At 35.6% G+C, this 20,255-nt stretch overlaps 1 long non-coding RNA gene across 5 annotated transcripts; it reads right to left on the bottom strand.

Moving 5' to 3' along the window:
- Nucleotides 1–431: 431 nt before the first annotated feature.
- Nucleotides 432–3,637, bottom strand: LOC107896003 (uncharacterized). Of its 5 annotated transcripts, none has more exons than XR_005903524.1 (4): nucleotides 3,468–3,637; nucleotides 1,316–2,125; nucleotides 866–1,096; nucleotides 432–739 (listed from the first exon to the last, which is right to left on the bottom strand). It is a non-coding gene; the product is annotated as an uncharacterized lncRNA (long non-coding RNA). The 5 variants fall into 5 exon arrangements; XR_005903523.1 differs by lacking the exon at nucleotides 3,468–3,637 and adding an exon at nucleotides 2,695–3,461; XR_005903522.1 differs by lacking the exon at nucleotides 3,468–3,637 and having other exon boundaries at nucleotides 1,316–1,608; nucleotides 2,041–2,673.
- Between the last annotated feature and the right edge of the window lie 16,618 nt (nucleotides 3,638–20,255).

Genomic DNA, 20,255 nt, shown 5'->3' with positions numbered 1-20,255 from the left:
GCCAGTAAAATATTTTCTGGAAAATGATTTCTGGAAAATGATTTACTTTTCTGGAAATGATTTACTTTTCTGGTGTTTGGATGAATCTGTGTAAGATATTTTCTGTTATTTGGCAGATTTCTTAAAAATATTTTTCGAAAAATTTGCTTTTACATATATTAATAAATTTTTTATATATATATTAATAAATGTATATTTTAAATTGTTTTTACATATATTGCAATGATTTATTTATAAATAAATAAATAAAATTAAATATATAATAATACTCAATTAATTGTAATAAGTCAAATAAATTATTTATAATTGTGTTATAAAAAATAAAAAACAAGGATTAAATAATTATAAATTAGCTTCCAAACCACAATTAATAGAAATTATACAGTTGATGAACCATGTCTCATTAAGAAAAGATGAAACCAAAAATATGAAACTTGAAATAGGATTCGTATTTGACATTAAGGTGAACCAGGGTCTCGTACAAATATCCATAAAACAAAATTTTGGGTATATATGTAGCTGTATTCCGTATCTAAATGTCAAAGACATATAAATTGTTATATATTGCATTTTATATAATATCAAGATCTGCTATACAAGCATATACACAATTGAAGAGGGTAGTTATGTTAAAAATGCCTACAAAAATTCCTACAAAAATCAACTCAGGAAGAACCCTGGCAGATATGCCTGGCAACACTGGAAGTAATTCTTGGATAACCTGAGCAACATTTACACCCTGTTGACGTTTAACAAAATGAAAAGCAATTAATGAAACATGAAGAATACATAATAATCGCTAAAAGAGAGATAAGTTTGTTCATAAATGGTTTTCGATTTGTTAAAACTACAAACTTTGGAGTACCTGACTTGACGACGTTGATATTTAACTTCCAGCTGTTAAGAATTCGAGAATTTTTTGGACATTATTCAGTATAACTCTGTCTTCCTCGATTATTAAAGGCAAAAGTCCGGCTGGATTGAAGGGTCCAACTGTTGGAACCAAGCTAAACACTAGGGCAACATTTCTTACTCACAACACTGACATTATTTGAACCAACTGTTCCCTACTAAGTGCATCAATGCCCTTCACAATCTGCTTAGCAAACCCAGAAACATTAGTTCGATATTTAAGCAACCTCACACCAAAATGTCATAAAGAATTGATGTTCAAAAAGTAAAGCAATTATATAACAGAAGACCAAAAGAGAAACAAGAAGGAACTAGGTAAAGTAACACAAGTGTGCAACTTTCTCAAAGAAAATGATTATAACTAAACATATTTTTCCCTTCTGAATATTAGATCAGAAATTACCTCATCAAGAAGAAATTCTCGAAAAAGATTTCCCTTTTTAGACAGTAGAAATCCTAAGGCTACTCTTGTTTGAACAGGTTGCTTTGATTGAGATTCACTTGGTAGAAATCTAGGGAAGGAAATATCTGCTTGCCTTTGTAGAAGACCTAGTTTAGCCATATCCCTATTCAAATTCTCCTCACCTCCACTTTTTGCTGCAGTTATGAAAATTCTCAAAGGCTTGTATCACATCAATAGATCTTTCAGCATAAAAAACACTTGATTTCCCGTATATTGTATAACGCAAATCATACCTTAGTTGCAGGGATTCATCAGTGAGAAATCTATGATAATAGAAAATAATACAAGGAAATGGTACACGTTATGATAAAAAAACATTGACCATTTAGGAAGACAAAGCACAACAGCAATGACACACATGTTTGTGTACTCTTTCATCTTGTTCCTATACTTTGGAAATTGGTTCGCCACATGGATCCTTATACAACCTTAAGAATTGTACTTAAGACAATAACATTGATTTGTTACATCAAAAGAAACATGGTATCCTAGAAGCACTCTTCGACTATCATAATTTAATAAAATAAAACTAATGAATCAAGCAATTAACTATTTAGTCATCAGAAATTCAAAATAACAATAGTCAGTGCATATTTCACATTATCCTTACACTTATAAATCAAATTATTTTCAAAATAGAATTAGCAAAAATAGAATATTCATACCTGTGCAATATAAGGATAGGCCTCATCCACGATAGTAAAATCAGGATTCCCCACTAAAGCTATTCCTTCCAACACCCCAATTGCCCTAATTATAAGAGCAAAATAAGAAGATATCCTAAATGGATAATCAAATGTTATTTGTGCCAAATCTGTTGCCAGGTCCTGAAAGTTGATATTTTTTGCACCCCCACCCTCAAGTGCTTGATCAAAAACCTTTGCTAAAACCGGCAAAATTGGCATAAAAAGGGAGAAGAATAATAAGATTTGCTCATGTATATTACACACTATAACCATTTCAGAGATATGCTTATATCAAAACACTCACACAGAGTAACATGGAAGAAGATTACTTGACATAAAAAGAATGTCCTAAAAACCCTCTGATTGTTGCAAACTTACCTCTTTTCAACTTTTAAGCTATTGACACTAGATTTATGAAAATTTCCCTTGACAGACGATTTGATTTCAATTTCAACATATTCCAAGCCAAGACAAGCTAAAATAAGTTATCATACAATTTCATTTCATATCAATGTTATAAATAAATACCTTATCCTTAAGAATGACAAAGCATCTTGTGAAAAAATTGAAAGAAATAAAATCTGGGTCATCCAAAAGTAACTTAAAAATCAAAGAAATAAAAAGGGAATTTACCTATTTGACTAAGAAGTGTGGATTTGTAGGAGTTGAGAGGAAGAAGTCGAGAAAGAGGAAATATATAAATAAAAAATTATTATTGTTGATACTAACAATAAAACAGGAAAAGAAGAATATGAGAGTAGGAGAGAAAAGAAGGGAAAGAAAAGGAAATGTATGAAAGAAACTAAAATGAGAGGAATTGCTGCAGTGGAAAGGCAGAAAGGAAGAAGGCGTTTGGCTGAAGGAGGGTCAATGAGAAAACAGAAGTGGAAAATTATGTGAGGATTAAATCGAAAAAGATCATTCTAAAATTGCTATTGACAATTTATATATAAAAGAGCCAAAATCACCTATAAGTTGAATCACTAGTTGATATAAGGAAGAAAATGAAAGTACCTAGAAAAGAAAGCACTAACATAAATCCCAAAAAGAAACAAAAATTAAAACGAAAAGAAAGGGTCAATAATTTAGAAACAAACCAGTAATGAATTGAAACAAAACTTAACCAATTAAAGGGTGTGATCTTTACAATTAAAAGCATCTTACAGAGTACTGGGAAGAAGAAGACGGTTAAAAATAAAGAAATAAAGAAAAGGCATAAAATCGGTCAAAATGTGGACAAGTAAAGAACAAGAAGAAAATCAAAAGCTTTACTTGAGAAAGAGAGGAAGAGAGGAAACGAAACAACAACGTGTAGTTTTCCTGAGAGGAGAAGATATGGGATGGACTAAGGAAAAAGAGAAGAGATAATAAGAAGATGAAGAATGGAAGAAGGAGAGGAGTTTTACCTGGATGAAGAAGGAGATGAAAAATGTCTTACAGAAAAAAAAACTGTAAGAAAATTTCCCTATAATGAATAAGATTTTACCCGTGTCTTGGAAAACATTTTCCAAATGTAAAATGTTTTCATGCTTCCAAACACCGTAAAATCAGGAAAATATCTTTCGGAAAATGTTTTTTGGTAAACAAATGGAGCCTTAGAAACCTTTTAATCTCATCAAAATGAATTGAAAAAAAATTGAAACATTGATTTTATGCAAAATCTTGAATTTCAACATTAATGACCCAAATTTCGACATTTATTCAAAGCATTTGATTCAATAGATAAACTCAATTGAAAAGGCTAGATATCATTAAAAACTAATAAGAAAATGAAACATAACCTTAGGTAAAGGAAAAATGAACATTTGATTAAAAACCCATAAAAACTCACTTGAAGAAAAATCAATGGATTTAATGGTGTTTTTGGTGTCTTTATTTGAATTAAAAAGGGGGTTTTTATGTTTGAAGAATAATAGAAAACAATAGATTGGTGTAATAGACACAAAAAATTGAAGGATGAAATTTTGGGGTTTTCTTCTTTAATGGACGAAAAAAAGAGAGAGGATGAAGGATGCTTTCTCTCTCTCTCTCTCTCTCTCTTTTTTTAACATAAAAAAGGTTAAAAAAGGGAGAAAATACGCTGATTTTAAAACTTGGTATATTTTCTTTAGAACTACTCTTAAATTAACCCTTTTACAAAACAATCCTCTTTTTAAAATTAGAAGTCTTTTCTACAATATTTTCATAAATTGACTTAATTTCCAAAAACCATAGTCGCAAACAATTTTAAGTTGCCACAATTCAAAATTTTTGAACCCACTTCGAGCCAAAATTCTTAATTTACCCCAAAACTTCTAGGCCCAATTTTGGGGTGTGACAGACAAAATTCTTAATTTACCCTAAAAACTTCTAGGCCTAAAAACTTCAAACATACTTGAATATGATCTTGTATTCGATTTGTAGTAATAAAGTTCAAGAAGAAAGGTCATTCTATTGCATATCCACCTTTGATGATTAGAACATCAAATTCAAATAATGATAATGATGTTCCTTCCAGCCTATAAGATGGCTTAGCTAGATGATAAAGAAGATGGAAGTGCTGTTGAAAATGAATGACTTATTGTGGAAAGAAGTTGCCATCCTCAAAGGAGAAAAAGAAAGATTTGAAATTGTTCATGATGAATATGTAAAAAACATATATCTCTTATGAATTTTGTTAAATCTAAAAGCATAATTGCTACTTCTTCCTTTGAGACAAGTGAAAAGAAGAATAGAGAATATGTTTTCTACCATTGTGGAAAGGGTGGACACATTAGATCTCATTGCTACAAGTTGATGAAAGATAAAAGGTGGAGGAAAACTGTAACACCCCGAACCCGAGACCGACACCGGAGTCGGACACGAGATGTTAACAAACTTTGAAAGATTTTCCCAGACACTGCCCAGTCTGAGTACTAGTCGCTTCAAAAATCATATCTTGAGTTTCATAACTCGAAAATCAGTTTTGTGATTTTTCCCTGAAACTAGACTCATGTCCCCACCTATGTATTTTTTTCTAGAATTTTTGGTCGGGCCAATTAGTACAGTTTATTAGTCAAAGTCTCCCATGTTACAGGGGTCGACTACACTGACCTTTTCCCATTACGACTTGGATATCTCTCTTCACAGAGCTTCAATACTGATGCCGTTTGTTTCTATGGAAACTAGACTCAGAGAGGAATCCATACATATATGGTATGACCCCTAATTATCTCTGGTAAATTTATAGTGAATTTCCAAAGTCGGAACAGGGAATCCAGAAACTGTTCTGGCCCTGTTCCACAAGAACCCGAATATCTCTTACTGTACTGTTCATATGATTGTTTCGTTACTTTCATATGAAAGTAGATTCATCAAGGTTCGATTACATAATTTATTCACTATTTAATTCCACTCCTACGAATTCTTGTGATTTTTCCAATCCACACCACTGCTGCTGTCAGCCTCTGTTTTCAAAGTAAACCTTACCTATTTTCGGGGTTTCATGGACCAACTAGGGCCTTGTCATACATATGCCCACATATGATCATACTTAGCCATTCCAATGGCTGATCATTTGCTCAACACTTCCATTCCAACTATAGTTACATCATGAAACCATCTATACATTCATAAACACGAATGGTCTAATGCCATACTCCACTTCTACAAGCCATTTTCGCATGGCTGTACACTTATACATTTCATAAAGTACTCGAAAAACAACAATGGGTAGTCCTATACATGCCATATCAAAATTCAACCAAAATAGTACCCAAAAGAGCCTTTGATAGTGTGGGCGACTTCGACTTCAAGATCCCGAGTCCGATAGCTGGAGAACCAAAAATCTATAAAACAGAGGAGCAGTGTAACGAGTAAGCAATTTATGCTTAGTAAGTTTTGAGCAAGGAATTCCAGCATAAACAAAGAATAACACACATTTAGCTAAACGGAATATTTCATAATACGCAATTTACCGATATCAAACTTGCTTCACAACATTAACAACCCTTATGTACATACACAATAGACTAACTTAGCCGAAGGCCGGTAGCTCGTTTATCAACTGAGCGAACATTTATTTGTAAGGGCTCGATTAAATTCAACACATACGTAACATATCCCCATATTGGGATGTTTTTCGAGTATTCGCTGGAATTTTACAGCAAGCTCATTCATTACCAAATCACGTACCTTCGGGATTTAACCGGATATAGCTCCTCGTTCAAATGCCTTCGGGACATAGCCCGGTTTTAGTAACTCACACAATGCCTTCGGGACTTAACCCGGATTTAATAACTCGCACGAATGCCTTCGGGACTTAACCCGGATTTAGTATCTCGCACAAAGGCCTTCGGGGCTTAACCCGGAATTTGTATCTCGCACAAATGCCTTCGGATCTTAGTCCGGATATATTCACTTAGCACAAAGCCTTCGGGACTTAGCCCGGACAGCATTCAATTAATCATGCACATCTAACAATAATTCATGGCACATTCATATTTCATTTTCATTTGCGAAACTCAAACACAAGGCACATATCGTCCTTGCACATTCGGCTCAATAGCCACACATAGAGCATGATTTAATCACATCGTAATTTAAGCTCTCTTACTCAAGAACTTACCTCGGGTGTTGTCGAACGATTCCGCTAGCTATTCAACCACTTTTTCCTTCCCTTTATCGGATTTATTTCCCCTTTGCTCTTGAGCTTAATTAAACAAATAAATTGATTGCATCATTTAGGCATCAAAAAGATGAACACAAGGCACTTAGCCCATATTTATACATTAGACATTAAAGTCTCATACATGCAAAAATCATGCATCAACACAACATATTAGCTAATTTCTTTCCCCTTGGCCGAATATGCATGTCTATTTTTGGGGTCGATTTCAACACTTAATACACACATATACACACTAGTAAAGCATCCTCCCCCTTTTCATCAATTTAACACATGCATTGCTCATTAACATGCAAAGTTACATTCGGCCTTAGCACACATCTTGCTAGCCGATTCTTCTCCATTTAGCAACCAATGCACATATGTGCTCACACAAAAATGCTAAAAAGGAGGTTCAAGAATCATCAAGCCATCATCACATGTATCATTAACAAGCTTCATATTTTGCATGCAATGGCATTAACACAACCTCCACCTAGGCCGAATCTTAACTCATCCTCATGCCTCATCACCACAACATCAAACACCAACCAAGAATGATGCATCCATGGTCAAGTGCCATTTCCATCACATAGCAAGATTTAGACCATGGGCTAGGTAGAACTCAAGCTAACAACTAAAACATGCATGCATCTCATGGAACATCATCAAACATACCTTAGCCTAGCTACATGCATGGCCGAATCTCTTCACCTTTCTTCTTCTTTCCTCCTTAAAATTTTTGGCCAAGGATGAACCAAAGGATGAGAAAATTTTTTCTTTGTTTTTCTTTCTAATTTAGGCTAAATGAAGGTGAGAAAAGGATGAACAAAGATCTTCTCCTCTCTTTTCTTTAGCTCACGGCAATGGGGGGGGAAAGAATCAACTACACACTTTTTTTTGTGTATTCATCATACTCCTTTTCATTATTTAATTTCCATGCCTATTATTTTATTTTTTTCCACCCATGATGCACCAACAAAACATGTCTATGACATGTCTTGGCCATCAAACTTGGTCTACCATGCTTGTCATGGCCGGCCACTACTAGTAGGGGGGAATTTGACATGCAAGTCCCCCCTTTGTCCACATGCACTAATAGGTCCTCACACATTGACCTATCACATTTTAGAATTTTCTCACATAAGTCCTATTGACTAAATTCACATGAAATCAACCAAATTGAAGCTTGAAATTTTCACACATTCATAGTTACATATTCTAGACAATAAGTATCACATTCAAACATTTCGGTGACTCGGTTTAGCGGTCCCGAAATCACTTCCCGACTAGGGTCAACTTTGGGCTGTCACAAAAACAATGTCTGTTCAATCTAATATTGCAACATTGAACAGAACATCTCTTAAACAGTATCATGTTTGCAACCAGATAAAAAGGGAAGAACAAAACAAGGAGAACGATTTTCCATTATTGTGGTAAGGCTAGTAATATCGGGCCTTATTGTTAGAAGATCTAAAATTACTTGTGGAAAGTTAAAGTTGGTGTAACAGTTTCTCAAAACTATTTAGACAAACAAAAAAACAAGTCAGTTTGGTGTGAAACAAGTTTAGGTGAGAAAGGATCGATTATATTAAATATCTAAAGATGCTTGTGTGAAACATGAGGTTGCAACTCATGATGATATTGAAGATATTTCAAACATCAAACATACTCCATTTAGGTTGAATTGCATGAATATGTATTTTTATGAGAAAAGGACTAAATTGTAAAAATGTTGAAATATTAAGGGAAAAAGTGTAAAGTTGCCTTATTGTGTATTTTGGACTAAATTGAATAGAGTGATAATTAAATAAGTTAACTCTGATTACATTTAGATCAAGAAAAGTGAAATACAAATTTAGATTAGGGAAAGAGCAAGGTTTTGGACTAATTAACTCGTTTCATCGTTTTTGCATTCAAGGTATGTTCGTATGTAATAAGCATCATTTTATTTATGTTTAAAATGATTTGATATTGCATAAATTGTGAAAATGATCTTGCGGATATGTTCAATGACGATTCGACTACGAGAAATTTCGGTTGAACCTTAGGAATAGATTAGGATACGAATGACATGTCATTAGGGGTTATGTGATTTGGGTGCTGGTCCGTACGTCCTACCAGTGGCTGAGTTATTCGGCATGTGTTACAGGTACTCATCAGCTTGTGTGAGCAGCACCATGTAGTTTTGTCATGACCGTTAGCTTGTGTGAGTAGACCCATTGATAGCTCGAGAGTGAGCATTATATGTGATACGAGATTGAGATAGCTTTGGCTATGTTTGTGGCTTTTAGGATGCGAGCTTCCCGTGTCTCTGATAGTATTCAAAATGGTTCAACTGGTATGTCAAAGACATGGATAAGCATGAGACTAGTAAGAGATGGTACATGTATGTACAAAAACAGTATAAGTATTGAATCGATGAAACTTGTGAATTTCACAACTAATCTTGTGATTGATTATGTGGAAGGTTTGTTAGGTAATATGAGTTATGTAATGATATATTCAATTGTTTGAATTATGTGTTTATGATTAATTGAGTTTATTTCATATGAGCTTACTAAGCTTTATAGCTTACACTGTTTATTTTTCCGTGTTTTATAGTGATATCAAAGCTAGCTTGGATTCAAAAATTGTCGGAGACTTCATCACACTATCCAACTACCACTTTCGTACTTTTGAATCTATGTTTTTGGATATATGGCATGTATAGGATTATAGCCATTTCGAATATATATTTTGGTAATGAATTTGGTCATTTGAAATGGCTTGTAAATTTTAGTTATTTGGTTTTGTGCATAGCCATGATAGTTGGCTTATTTTGGTTGATTTGGTTGTGTATATATATGTAAATGGCCTTTGTCTTGTGTTGATAATTGTTATGCTAATGCTTGTGGTAAATTGTTGATTTTTGAGAAGTTATATGCTTTTAAGTGTAGACATAATGATGCATGTTTGAAAGTGTCCGTTTAGTTGAAATGTGAATGTGAATTTGGTATAAATGGAATGGTCTATTTTATTATTTATGTGTATTGTGGATGATGGTATAGAACTAGCATGAATTAGGCTTGATTTAGTTGGTTTGATTGCCTATTTATGCCATGTTTTAGTGCCATTTAGTTTGGTGTAGGTGTATACAAATTTGGATGGAAAAATGGCCTTGTAAATAGCCTATTTTTGTCCACACGGGCAGAGACATGGCCTTGTGTCTCAGCCATGTGTGACACATGGTTATGTTACACGATCGTATGTCCCTTAGTGTTGAATTAAAAATCAAGTTAGTAAGCTTCACACGGCCCAGCACACGGGCGTGTGACCTGGCCGTGTGGCATAAGTCAGTATACCTTAAAGGTTTGGCACGGCCTAGCACACGGCTTAGCACACAGGCATGTATGGCAATTTTGAAGGGCACACGGACTGGTCGCACGGGCATGTGGTTGGTCATGTGACTCAAGTTAGAGAGTTACATGGGGTAGGACACGGGCTGGGACATGGCCATGTGATTCCATTTTGAATGTCTGCATGGCCTGTGAGACGGGTGTGTCTTTGGCCGTGTGAGACACACGGTCAGGCCACAAGGGCTTTTGTCCCCTGTATTTTGTAAAAATATTCTAAGTTTTGTAAAATTTTCTTGAGTTATTGGTTTAGTCTTTAACCAGCCCTAATGCATGTTTAGGGCCCCGTAGGCTTGTATTAGGGACAATGTGATTGTTTATGAATAATATTTGTATGGAAATGGAAAATGTTTATGAAATGTATGTTTAATTGTACAATAAGTTTGGTGATGCTTCGTAACCCTATTCCGGTGTTGAATACGAGTGAGGGGTGTTATATTTATTGGTATCAGAGCTACGGTTTAGTCGATTCAAGGACTAAAGTAGCATATGTGAGAGTCTAGCTATACATGCCATTTATAACCCGTGATAGTGTGATATCTTTTGATAATTTAAAATCTGTTTTTATGTGGTAAATGGATCCCAATCAAGTTGTAACTGATGATGTTGAAAGTAATGCGCCAGCCTCCGTACATGGAGTAGCGCAATATGATCGAGACCCGTATCGGATAGTGAGGAAGGAGAGGCTAAAGAAGCCTTTTTCTAGATGATGAACGAGTGGTTTATGGAGCTTGTTCGAACAAATCCGGCTGCTCAGCAACCTCCACCCTGCCTTATCCCCAACAGGTTTTTGCAGCTCCTCAAGGTGTAGAACTTTTACAATTGAAGAAGCATCTAGTTGATAAAATTCAAAAATGTAGGGCTGAAGAGTTTAGAGCTACTGTTGATGACGATCCTGAGAGAGCTAAGTTTTGGCTTGAAAATACAATTCGGGTATTTGATGAACTTTTTTACACACCAGCTGAATGTGTAAAATGTGCTGTATCACTTTTGAGGGACACTGCATATCAGTGGTGGAACACTTTGGTATCCATAGTATCGAGAGAACGAGTCACTTGGGAATTTTTCCAAACTGAGTTTAGGTATAAATACATCAGCCAACGGCTTATCGATCAGAAGCGCAAAGAGTTTCTGCAGCTAAAATAGGGTCGAATGTTTGTGACTGAGTATGAAAGAGAGTTTGTAAGACTTAGTAAATATGCTCGGGAATGTGTTTCAACTGAGGAAATTATGTATAAAAGATTTGAAGATGGCTTGAACGAAGATATCAAGTTACTAGTTAGGATTCTAGAGTTGAAAGAATTTGTGGTGCTAGTTGACCGAGTTTGCAAACCCAAGGAACTTGGCAAAGAAAAGAGAAATACTGGCTTCGAGGCTAGAGATTTGAGAAAGAGATTGACGATTAAACCATATCAGTCTCAATCGAAGAATTCATGAGATTCATATAGTCGTCTGAATGCTTTAGTGTGATATCCAAATAGAGATCGTGGGAAGCAATATACAAGTCCTAAAGCTCAATCTACTTTGGTGTTGAGTGTAAGTAGTGTGAGAAACAATAAACCCGAGTGTCAACAGTGTGGATGACGACATTTTAGAGATTGTTGGATGAATAATAAAGCTTGTTTCAAATGTGCTTCGTTAGATCACTTTATCCGAGATTGTCCTGATTTAGCTGAGAAAGATAAATTCCAGAATGGAAGATCAAGTAACACAGCTGCTGAGGAAGATTACCAAGAAGTGCGGGTAATGTGACAAGTAGAAAAGGAACGAAAAAGGAGTCCGCTGTGAGATCCGAGGCTGGAGCACCTGCCAGAGCTTATGCTATTCGTGCTCACGAAGATGCGTCATCACCAGATGGTATTACCGGTACATTTTCTCTATATGACACTGATGTAATTGCTTTGATTTATCTTTGATCAACTCATTCATATGTTTGTGAAAATTTAGTGTCTAGTAAGAGTTTGCTTGTTGAGTCTACCAAGTTTGTGATTAAAGTATCGAACCCCTTAGGCAAATATGTCCTAGTTGATAAAGTTTGCAAGAACTTTCCTTTAATGACTCGGGGTTACTGTTTTTCAGAAAATTTGATGCTTTTACCGTTTGATAAATTTGATAGGATTCTGGGTATGGATTGGTTGATGCTGCATGATGCTGTTTTGAATTGTAGACGAAATATTATTTAATTGAAATGTCTAAAAAGTGAAATTCTTCAAATTGAATCAGATGAGTCGAGTAGACAGCCTGTTGTGATTTCGTCGATGTCAGCTCAGAAATATGTAAGTAAGGGTTGTGATGCTTACCTTGCATATGTACTGGATACAAAAGTGTCTAAGTTGAAGATTGAATCAATACCAGTGGTGTGTGAATATCCGAATGTGTTCTCAGAAGAGTTACGAGATTGTCACCGATTAGATAGGTTGAGTTTGCTATTGAATTAGTATCGGAGACATCACCGATATCGATAGCTCTGTACAGAATGGCTCCGACAGAATTGAAAGGATTGAAAGCTCAGTTGCAAGAGTTAATAGATAGAGGTTTTACACAGCCTAGTCTTTTGCCCTGGTGTGCACCAGTGTTGTTTGTAAAGAAGAAAGACGGATCAATGAGAATGTGTATTGACTATCGACAACTCAACAAGGTTACGATTAAGAATAAGTATCCTTTGCCAAGAATTGATGATTTGTTTGATCAGTTGAAAGGAGCAATAGTGTTTTCGTTTGATTTGAGATTTGGCTATTATCAGTTGCGAGTTAAAGATTCAGATGTGCCAAAAACTGTGTTCAGAACAAGGTACAGGCATTATGAATTTCTTATTATGCCTTTGAAATTAACTAATGCTCTTACAGGTTTTATGGATTTGATGAACCGAATCTTTAAACCGTATTTAGACAAACATTTTGATCTATTCACGAGATGAGTCTGAGCATGCTGAACATTTGAGAATTGTACTACAAACCTTGAGAGATAAACAACTATTCGCTAAATTCAACGAATGTGAGTTTTGGCTCTGAGAGGTTGAACTTCTAGGACATTTTTTTCGGCAAAAGGCATATGAGTTGATCCGAGCAAGATTTTGTCGTTGTTGATTGGAAACCACCAAGAAATGTATCCAAAGTCAGAAGCTTTCTGGGATTAGCTGGCTAATATCGGCATTTTGAAAAAGGATTCTCGATGATTGCTACACTGATGACTAGATTGCTACAAAAAGATGTGAAATTCGAGTGGTCAGAGAAATGTCAACAGAGTTTTGAGCAGCTGAAAGTATTGTTAACTGAGGCACCAGTTTTGGTTCAACCTAAGTCAAGTAAAGAGTTTGTGATTTTTAGTGACGTGTCATTGAATGGTTTGGGTTGTGTTTTGATGCAAGAGGGTAAAGTGATAGCTTATGCTTCTAGACAGTTGAAACTGCATGGAAAGAATTATCCGACGCATGATTTAGAGTTAGCTGCTATTGTTTTTGCATTGAAGATTTGGTGATATTATTTATACAGTGAAAAGTTTCATATCTTTACCAATCATAAAAGCTTGAAGTATATAATGACTCAGAAAGATCTGAATTTGCGTCAATGAAGATGGCTTGAGCTGCTGAAAGACTATGAGTTAGTGATTGATTATCATCTGGAAAGCAAATGGAGTCGCGGATGCTTTGTGTAGAAAATCATTATTTGCTTTGCTAGCGATGAACACACAACTAACCTTATCTGATAATGGTTCGATTTTGGCTGAATTAAAAGATAAACCATTATTTCTTCGACAAATTTGTGAAGCTCAGAAGTGTGATAATGAATTGGAAGCTAAAAGAGTACAACTGGAATCGATTATTGATTCAAACTATCGAATTGGATCTGATGATTGTTTAATGTTCCAAGGTAGAATTTTGTGTACCAAAGAATTCTGAGCTCATTCATAAGATTTTACATGAAGCACACAGTGGTTTTTTATCCGTACATCCGGGGAGTACAAAAATGTACAATGATTTGAAATAGTTGTACTGGTGGATGGGTATAAAATAAGACATTTCAGAGTTTGTGTCAAGATGATTAGTTTGTCAGCAAGTTAAAGCCGAACATCAAGTGTCTTCGGGATTATTACAGCCTGTGATGATACTAGAGTGGAAATGGGATAGAGTTACAATGGATTTCGTATCGGGATTACCCCTATCTTCGAAAAAGAAAGATGCTATTTGGGTTGTCATTGATCGACTGACGAAGTCTACACATTTCATTTCGGTACGTACAAACTTTTCACTTGATAGATTAGCTAAGTTATACATCTCTGAGATTGTTAGATTGCAAAGGGTGCTAGTTTCTATTAGTTCAGATCGAGGCCCGAGGTTTACATCGCGATTTTGGAAGAAATTGCAAGAAGCTTTAGGTACGCAGTTGCATTTTAGTACTGCTTTTCATCATCCACAAACCGAAGGTCAGTATGAGAGAATAATTCAGATTCTTGATGATATGCTTCATTGCTGTGTTTTAGGTTTGAAGGCAACTGGGAGAAATATTTACTGCTAGTTGAATTCGTTTATAACAATAGTTTTCAATCAAGCATAAATGTGGCACCGTATGAAGCATTGTATGGTCGTAAAATTGTAAGAGTATGCCCAAAGATCAATCACGAGATGGTTGTAATAACATACTTGATTTATCATGTTTATTGATATAAGGCGTTGCCATTATTATTTTAGTTTCTTTTCTGTGTACATAAATAAACTATTTGATAATAATATTCTGAGAATAATATGATTATTCTTAAAAGATCCTTAGTCAAGTATTATTGTTGGCTAGGACAACAATAATGCATTAAGACTAACATGTAGTTGATTGATGATAAAGACTTGTCATTGATATGGAGTGTCAAAATCAATGCATGAATATGTGTGTTAGAGAACAACATATTGGACTAACTGCTATGAGTATGTTTCTTGGATTATTATGTAATTGTCACAACATTACTCATAGTGATTAATATGTATATGATCCTCATACTTGAGAACATCATTATCCCAACATCGTGAGTTGTATATTTTGATATAGTCAAACGAACATCGTAATTGGTTGTTCTATAAAGACTAATGTTGGATATACCACAATCTATGTAGAGGGATATGGTTGATCAATATAGGATAAGTCCCTCCTACATAATGGGAGTAATATCTTAGGCCACTTGATTGAGTGAGACTAGAAATGCATGGCCATGCTCAAATAAGTTGATATGAGATGTCATACTTATTTGTGTATCATAGTTCACTTAAGGTATCAAGAAACATGGGATGGACTATGCAAGTGTGACTATTCCATGACTTGTGTCCATTCCAAAGATATAGGACTTAAGGATTAATGCATGAAAGGTTAATCACAAAAGGTTATGTCGAATCATGACTTCTCGTAACTTAGGTAGCGATGATGCATTGCTAGATGCCACTCATTGTTTGTAACATTAGAATCGTTCTAATATTACTGCTAACGTTACAAGAACCTATAGGGTTACACCCTATGGTTGAAATGAACGGAGTAAAACATAGTTGGTAATGTATTCTGATTGTCAGATGAATTAAATTAATTATAGAATTAATTTAATTGGGCAATCAAATTGTTGAACTTACTATACGTACAAGGATGTTGTACACATAATCAAAACATAATTTCATTAGTATATGAATTTGGTTCGTATATAAGTTTAAATAAATATAGTTTACCGAAATCTTTATTATAATTAATGTAATTATAATTTTTGGTTAAACATTATTATATTTATTTTAATGATGACTATTATGTTCAGATTAATTTTAATGAATTAATATTCATTAAAAAGATATACCGATTAAAAGGGTGTTATATATGGCAAGGGTAAAAACCTTAAAGAGATAATATATAAATAAGCTCGAAACTATGCTAAAGGGTCTAGCAGCCGTCAAGCATAAAAATCACTGAAATAGTTTCTGAGATTTTTCTACCGTTCATTGTCAACTGGGTGGACTACGTAGAGGCCGACACCGGAAAGGTTACGGCTTGGTTCAATAGTGGTTTAGGATTCCCATTGCCTAGGCGTCGCTGTCTACTCAAATTGAAGTTTTGGTAATTTCGAAACCTTTTATCACCCCGATTTGTTCCTTACACATGGATCCATGGTTTGGATCGTCGGAATTTTTTTAATTATTTTATTTTTTCGCTGTGCCTTGGAGACATCGGCGTTCCAACATGCTAAACTCCATTATGCTAGACCGAGCTTAGTGAGAAAAAGATTCACGGGGTTGATTTGGTTAGAGAGATAGAAGAGAAAGTGAAAGTAATTCGGGACAGTTTAAAGGCAGCTTCAGATCTATAGAAATCTTATGCGGATTTGAAACGTAAAGATATTGAATTTCAAATCGGCGGCTGAGTATTTTTGAATGTATCTCTATGGAAGAAGATTCTTCTATTTGATCGCAAAGGCAAATTGAGTCTGCGATTTATCGGGCCGTATGAGATTATTGAAAGAATAGGGCTAGTGGCATATCAACTAGCTTTACCGTCAGGGTTAGAAAAGATCCACAATGTATTTCAAGTTTCGATGTTGCGTCGATATAGATCAGATCCATCACGTGTAATTTCTCCGACAGAGATTGAATGTAACACCCCGTACCTGAGACCATTGCCGGAGTCAGACACGAGGGGTTCGCAGACTTAAATCACTTATTTGCACAGTCCATTTTAAATTTCCAGACGAGCTGGCTAACTGCGTCACTGTCACCTTAAAAAATATATCTTGAGTTCCAAAACTCGAAAACCAGTTCTGTAAATTTTTCCTAAAACTAGACTCATATGTTCATCTACAAATTGTTTTCTAGAAATTTTGGTCGAGCCAATTAGTACAGTTTATTAGTTAAAGTCTCCCCTGTTTCAGGGTTCGACTACACTGACCTTTGCGCATTACGACTTGGATATCTCCCTGTACAGGGCTTCAATACTGATGCCCTTTGTTTCTATAGAAACTAGACCCGGAAAGGAATCTATAAATATATGGCATGACTTATAATTATCTCTGGTTAATATAAAATTAATTTCCAAAGTTGGAACTAGGAATCCAGAAATCGTTCTGGCCCTGTCTCACGAAAGCCTAAATATCTCTTAACATACTATTCATATGATCGTTTCGTTACTTCCCTATGAAAATAGATTCATCAAGGTTAGATTACATAACTTATTCACTATTTAATTCCATTCCTACTATTTTTAGTGATTTTTCACATTCACATCACTGCTGCTATCAGCATCTATTTTTAAGGTAGACTTTACCTATTACACAGTTTCCATGATTCAACTAGCCCTTTTGCATAAATAGCACAAAGTATGATCATGATTAACCATTCCAATGGCTAATCGTTCCCAAACATTTCCATACCTCTTAATGAACATTATACAAGATGATTATAATATTAAGCTCAAAGTGTATATAAGCCATTTTCGCATGGCTATCCAAATTTATACAAAACCAAAGGGTCCATGACCAACAACAAAAAAGGGTAGTCCTATACATGCCATTTCAAAGTTCAACCAAAAGTGTACCAAAAGGGGCTTTGATAGTGTGGGCGACTTCGACTTCGACACTCCCGAGTCCGATAGCTGACGAACCAAAATCTATAAAACAGAGATTCAAAGAATGGAGTAAGCATTTAATGCTTAGTAAGTTTTGAGCAATGGAATTAGGCTCAACTGAAGTATAGCATTCATATAACTAAACGGATAATTTCATATACACATATATTCTCAAAAATCAGTCCTACTTCACATTTCCAACCCTTATATTCATACATAAGGGATCAACTTAACCAAAAACCGGAAGCTCCTTAATCGACTGAGCGAATGCTATTTAAGAGGAATCAATTAATCCAATGCATGTACAACACATACCTCGTTATTGAGATTTTACGAGCGTATTAATTAAAATTATTACAGCAGATCGCTCATTCCCAAACTCAAGTAGTCTTCGGGATTTAGCCGGGTATAACTACTTGCACAAGGCCTTCGGGTCTTAGCCCGGGTGTGGTCACTAGCATAAATGCCTTCGGGACTTAGCCCAGATATAGTCGCTAGCACAAATGCCTTCTTGTTTTAGCCCGGATATAATCGCTAGCACAAATGCCTTCGGGTCTTAGGCCGGATATAGCAACTCGCACGAATGCCTTCGGATCTTAGTCCGGTTATAGTCACCTAGCACAAAAGCCTTCGGGACTTAGCCCGGATATCATTTGAATAACCATGCACATATATCAATAAATCATGACACATCCATATTTCATTTTCATTACCAAAGCTCAAACACAAAACACTTATCACATTTACAAATTTTGGCTCAATAGCCACATACAAAGAGCATGATTTTGATTTACTTAAGACATAATCTAATCGAATCATAATTTAAGCTCCATTACTCGAAAACTTACCTCGGATGTTGTTGAACGATTTCGGCGGCTATTCGATCACTTTTTCCTTTCCTTTATCCAACTTTGGTCCTCTAAGCTCTTGAGCTTAACCTAGATACAAGTATGGCCGAACCTCTTCCTAATCCTCTTCCAAGCTGATCATGAAGCAAGAGCTCCTTCCTTCTTCCTTAGAACTTTCGGCCAAAAGAAATGAAAAAGGATGGACACTTTTTTTTTCCTTTGTTTTCTTTTCTTCAACTCACGGCAATGGGGGGGGGGGGCAACCACACACATTTTTTTTGTCATCATTTACCTTCCCATTATTATTTTATTGCCCATACTCCTTATTTTATTTTTTTCTAACATAAACCATTATCACAACATGTTTTATGACATGTTTTGCCCATCACCCTTTGTCATGGCCGGCCACTAGTAATTAAATGGGGGAAATTGACATGCAAGTCCACCCCTTTGATTACATGCACTAATAGATCCTTATAGATTAACCTATCATATTTCAAAAGTGTCACACATAAGTCCTATTGACTAATTTCACATGCAATTTACTAAATCGAAGCTTAAAACTTTCACATATTCATAATCACATATTTTAGACAATAAATATAATATTCAAATAGTTTGGTGACTTGGTTTAGCGGTCCCGAAACCGCTTTCCGACTAGGGTCAATTTAGGGCTGTCACAACTCTCCCCCACTTAAGAAATTTTCGTCCCCGAAAATCTTACCGGTAAATAGGTTTGGGTATCGTTCTTTCATGGCATTCTCGGTTTCCCAAGTAGCTTCTTCGATCCCGTGTTTGAGCCATAACACTTTCACTAACGGAACCCTTTTGTTTTGCAACTCTTTCACTTCACGAGCTAGGATACGAATCGGTTCTTCTTCATAACTCATATCGGCTTGAATTTCGACCTCGGAGGGGTTTATTACATGCGAAGGATCGGATCTGTAACGTCGAAGCTTCGAAACATGAAAAACGTTTTGGATCCTTTCGAGTTCAGGGGGTAAAAGCAACCTATACGCAATTGGACCAACTCGTTCGGAGATTTCATATGGCCCAATGAATCTCGGACTCAATTTGCCCTTACGGCCAAATCTGAGTATCTTTTTCCAAGGTGAAACTTTAAGAAGCACTTTGTCTCCCACCTAATACTCAATGTCTTTTCGTTTGAAATCCGCGTACGACTTCTGGCGATCTGTGGCTACCTTCAGACTTTCACGAATTATTTTTACTTTCTGTTCAGCATCTTTAATCAAATCCACTCCAAAAATTTTGCTTTCACCGAGCTCGGTCCAAAACAATGACGTACGGCATTTACGCCCTTACAAAGCCTCGTAAGGTGCCATCTTAATACTTGATTGAAAACTATTGTTGTAAGCGAATTCAATCAAACGTAAATACCGTTCCCATGAACCACTAAACTCGAGGATGCAACATCTCAACATATCCTCAAGTATCTAAATTATCCACTTGGATTGACCATTGGTTTATGGATGAAAAGCGGTGCTAAAATGCAGCTTGGTACCCAAAGCTTCTTGCAATTTCTTCCAAAATCGCGAGGTGAATCTCGGATCTCTATCCGACACGATAGAAATAGGTACCCCGTGTAATCTCACAATCTGAGAAACATACAATTCAGCTAGTTTATCCAATGAAAAATCCGTACGTATGGGGATAAAGTGAGCTGACTTAGTCAGTCTATCCACAACAACCCAAATCGCATCTTTCTTACTTGCCGATACTGGCAACCCAG

Source organism: Gossypium hirsutum, chromosome A10 (assembly GCF_007990345.1).
Source record: "Gossypium hirsutum isolate 1008001.06 chromosome A10, Gossypium_hirsutum_v2.1, whole genome shotgun sequence".
Taxonomy (NCBI): domain Eukaryota; kingdom Viridiplantae; phylum Streptophyta; class Magnoliopsida; order Malvales; family Malvaceae; genus Gossypium; species Gossypium hirsutum.
The sequence above is the reverse complement of the archived record's forward strand: the minus strand, read 5'-3'. Positions and strand labels throughout refer to the sequence as shown.